This window comes from Lactuca sativa, chromosome 6, assembly GCF_002870075.4.
Source record: "Lactuca sativa cultivar Salinas chromosome 6, Lsat_Salinas_v11, whole genome shotgun sequence".
In the NCBI taxonomy this organism is placed as follows: Eukaryota; Viridiplantae; Streptophyta; class Magnoliopsida; order Asterales; family Asteraceae; genus Lactuca; species Lactuca sativa.
This window is the reverse complement of record NC_056628.2, coordinates 27135792-27141004: the sequence shown is the minus strand read 5'-3', so window position 1 is coordinate 27141004 and position 5213 is coordinate 27135792.

Sequence of the window (5213 nt, the reverse complement as noted above, 5' to 3'; positions counted from 1 at the left end):
GGATCGGAGGTGGTCCTGTTCTTCCTCCCACCACGATTCCCAGCTTTTGTTCGCCGGAACACCGATTCCAAGAGAGAAGGTGAAGAAGACAGCGGAGAGCTGGAGGTTCATGATTATTAGGTCACCGAGTGCAGTTCTGAAGCCTCTTTCGAGTCCGATCTCCATAATCATCGGTAACGCCATTAAAAGACCAAGTTGAACTACAGATTAAGAAGCCATGGCTGCTTTCAAAGCTTTATCTCCTTGCATCTTTGCTGATTTCATAATCGCTTTTTCTAATCCACTTAAACAGAGATATAATCTCCCGTATAAGAACGCATACACAGTAAGCATCACCATCTGAAACATAAGATAATTTGTCATTTTCTTTAGACACTTACACTGTTAGACATATATATATATATATATATATATATTAATTAATTTACCATTGAGCTAACGTCGTCCTACTTCCTAGATGGTGTTTGTGTGTGCGCGACAAGACTGAACAGAAAATGGGAAAGAAAAGAAAAAACGAGCAAAAAGATAGAGAAGAGAAAGTGTTGATAGCTCTGTTAACGAATGTGGAGTCTCCAAAGCTGTTGATATCATAGACAACATCATAAAGGATCCTTCAAGGGCTCAATTGCTAAAGTTTTTCATGTCTGATGGAGATCTTTCAAAAGAACTTGATGACAGATTTGGCTCTCAGTGTGGGGATATTTTGGTCTTTTTCGATGCATTGGATAATTGCAACTCTGAATCGGTTAATGTGAAGGTCCTTACTTTCTTTGTTGATCTTTTTTCTGGAGACACATGCCCTAATTTCAATCCAGATTTATAGAAGAAATTCCTTGACCTGGATTTGGTCCATAGAAGAAGGATTTCTTGAAAGTCCCACGCCTACAGGGTTCAAGGTATGCTTTGTTACAATGCTATTTATGTTTTACTTTTTTTTATTTGACTTGATGGGCTTTCTTGGTTAACCACTTAATCTGGACAGCTTAGTGTATCAAAACACCAACCCTTCCCCTACTTGCCCTTAATATTTTTTCCACCAACTTCTCTCATGTTAAAATTGATGATGATTATGAAATCTGTTTGTTGGGATGTAAGGGTAAAATGGTCATTTGGTCTTAGGGGCTGTTTTATAGTTGTTAACCATTCAGCCACTTTACCATACAAGACTTGATGGGAAAATAAAAGAAAAAAGAAGCAGTCCCTGAATTATTTGTATTGATTCATGATTGATACCTTGTGTTTTCCCATTCCAGGTAACAGTTTCCAATTCGAATCCAAACATAGTAATGGTTGGATTTCTTGTCCATGTGGGGAACACATTAGCAAACCATATACCCTCTGAATTTGGTTGGAAGGAGAAAATGGATGCAGTACTGGACATGGAGGCACGTGTGCTTGGTAGCAGTTCTTGGGTTTCAGGATCTGGGAAAAAACGTTGCATTGGTCAAGTTACTCCTATTGAAGAACAGGTTGTTTCAAGCCATTTTGCCTAAATGAGAAATATATTATCAAGTACACAAGTCACTTCTCTACTTCAGTTTTTTATATTATGCTTTTACTAATTTACAATCACAGGGACAACAGATGCAAATGAGGAATCTTCACGATCACATGCCATTCTTCGTTTATAAATATTGCAGGAAATGAAAGAGGTGCAGATACAACTGATAATGATAAGAAAACAAGGTAAAGGTTGGAATATAGAATGGAATGGAATGGAATGAGTCATTCCATTCCATTTCTTCCCTCTCTATTTTCTCTCTCTCTTTTATTCTAATGATCAAAGTTCTTGTTTTTAATATCAGTTTCCCTGTTCTCTTTTATACTTGATGCACCTTTTATATGCAGGCTTGGCCTGTGCGTACTCCAAGGCTTGTTGCTTTCAAGCTTGTTGCTGATACCCCTCTTCTTACTGGACAGGTAAGTTTCAAATCTTTTTGTTGTGGATTTCTTATAGTTTCTTTTTGTTGTGGATTTCTTATAGTTTACTTAGCTTCTTAAATCAAAGAGTATAAAGCTTTCCTAATGTGTTCTAATAATTAAGAAAACGGTGTTTTTTTGAAAAATGCTTCTCAATTTATCTTATTAGGAAGAATGGAGAACAGGCCTCAAATCATATGTTTTTTTTTCCAGTAACTTCCACTTCCTTCATGGGTTTGTAACAATACTGATGGACTTTGCTATTTTGTTGTATGGTGTATTACCTTGGATATAATTTGTTTTTACAGTTTTCTCTTTTTATTTAATTTAAATTTGGATATAAGTTTGTAACACATGGGATTTATGATTGCAGCAAACAATCTTTCTTTTCTTTCCAGACATGATTAAAGACATGTTTTTGGCTGTAGTTATTGGACCACCTGTTGTGGTTGCCATCATTTTGATAGTACAGGTATTATTCTATCTCTGAGAAATTTCATTTGCCATGTCATCAAAAGCTGCCAGATGGACTATTATCTTTCATGTTTGAGTTGGTTCTCAACTTGTAGAAGAATAACATAAAATATTTTGGCATCTGAGTGTAAAAAATAATATTTGAACTCATAAGTTCCTTAATAATACTTTATTGTGTTACATGTACTTTATTACTTACTCATAATATATAATTCAATCTGATTATTGATTATATATTATGAGTAAGGAGAGCATTCTAAACATTCTGGAAACTTTAAAAGAAGAGGGAAATAGGGTCTTGTTAAATGCTTTAGCTGTGTTTGCTCTAAGGGAGATCAACTTATCAAAAGTAAGTTACTGTTTCACCCTTTTATTTAATATTTTTCCTGATTGAATGAAAGTCTTAATGAAAGTAATTGACAACCCTTTCTCTGTAAATGATGTTGTGATTGTGGGAGAGGTGTTGTGTTTTTCTCTGTTGCTAGGTAACCTTCTCAACAACAACATTCTACTTAAGCAGGTGAGTAATCAAGATTAAGGGAGACTTGTAATCATGTTTGACATTCCTTTCCAGTAAGAAACAGAGTTGTATGATTATTTGTTAGTTTTATAGAAATGTATAACCCATGTTAGCAATGTATTATTTTTGTTTAACATTTGAATGATTCTTTGTATGACATTACAATTTGTGTAATTTATTTTATTTTTTGAGTATGAAATTTTATTTTATATTATGCAATGGATTGTATTTTTTGTATATGGTATTTTATTTCTATTATGAGAAATTAAATGCAAATTTAATTTAAAAATTAATAAATATATAAATTTATTTTTTTTAAACATTTAAATTTACGATACGTAAAAATGTGTGTCATCTTCATTTATGACATGGCCTTTCTTGACAGGGGCTTTCTTGATACGCATTGCATGTCATTAACACGCGCGTCGTAAGGTTACGACACGCGAATGCGTGTCATCTTCCTTTATGACAGGGCCTTCCTTGATACGCATTGCGTGTCGTAAATGCGCGTCGTAATTGCGCGTCATAAATGAACGTCGTAAATGCGCGTCGTCTCTCTTTATGACAGGGCCTTCCTTGACACGCATTTGCGCGTCGTCTGAGCCTTTTACGACACGCAATGAGCGTCGTAAAAGGCCTTTTTTCTAGTAGTGGGAATAACCATGAGAGAAGATATGAGTTCATAGAAAATGGCTTGCCCTCTATATTATGCACTAGTTCCAATTTCACCAACCAATGGGGTCTTTATATAGTGTGCACATTGGGGTTACACAATGTAACCCATGACTTTACCCATTCCTTATGCTCCATGGGTTTTAACCTCCATAGAGTATCCATGGGCCACCACATGGGTTAACCCCTACATAAGGAATCATGGACCATAAGCCCGCATATATAAGAATCAATGATTTACACAATCAATCCCCATATATTTAATTAGTCTCTTTTGATCACTAAATTAATTCAAAATTAATTCTTGATCAATACTAATTAAATAATATGATTTCATATTAATATATTAGAACTTATAATATATTAATAAGTCACAAATATCTTCTTCTCATTAAGAGGTCTACCCAAATGTTCTGATGCCATGCAACCCAAATGGACCATGCCGGGTCGGGTCAAGTATATACCAATTATTGCTATGGACTTAGACACTAATCCAACAAAAGCTTCAAACTTTATGGTTCTTTAGTGTAGATATAGTTATGGGAATTCTTAAGCATGTTTTGGTCCCCAGATTATGGTTCTTCTGAGTAGAAGCTACTCGAGGACCTTTGAGCCTCATATTTGGTCTTTTTTGAGGTTTTTAAGTCATAAAAAGGTCATATTGTGGGTTCTTATGAAGCATGCTATAATTAGTAATCATATTATAGGTATAGATGGATAAAAATCAAGGATTTGGTCCCTTTAAGTCATGCAAAAGAGTAAAGTTGTCAACTTTACGAGTTAAGAGACCCCTTAACAATTAGTTATGTGTTTGGACGTTAATAAATTAACCATTAAGAGCTTATTATAGGTTTTGGCCCTCTGAAGAGTACCCTAGGCGTACGTAGGAGTACGTTCAGTGTAACGTGTGTTCCCAACATCGTCGACATGTACACTAAGCTTCGGTGGTGAGTACGTGGGGTGTACTCTTTTGGTACGTAGAGCGTACTCCCGAGGAGTCCCCGTTCCTTCTGCTTCGATGAGTTGTACCTTGTGCATAGATGGCCCGTACGCAGGCTATACGCTTCTTGGGCCCTTTTGGGGTTTGCGCCATATTTGGACTCCTAGGGTTTTGGGCCTTGTTAGGTCACTAGTATTTCTGACATTGGATGATTGTTAGGCTTTGGGTCTTCTTGAAATTGGGCCTATAATGGACTTTGGGTGTCAATTGGGAATTTAGGTCGTATTAGGCTCTTGGAGCCATTGGGTTGGGCCTCAGTTATTAGGCCAAGTGAGGAAAGGGTAAAATGTTCTTTTACCTAGGAGTTGGACAATGGGACTATGATTATATTTATAGGTTGTGGATTAATTATTAATGGGGTACTATTTGATGGTGTTAATGTAGAGAATTCTCGGATCAGTAGTTCGAGCTTTTATCAGAGTTATTCAGCAGTTTGAGGTGAGTTTTCCTCTATGTACTCATGGGTCGAACGAACCAACGCCCGCCCACTAGGTTATGTATCCTAGTATATAGGATGTTGCTATGTTGTAGTGATATGTTAGATCTGTATCCTAGTATAGAGGATGTTGCTATATTATGGTAACCTGTTAGATTTATTACCTGGTATTTAGGATGTTTCGATGCGAT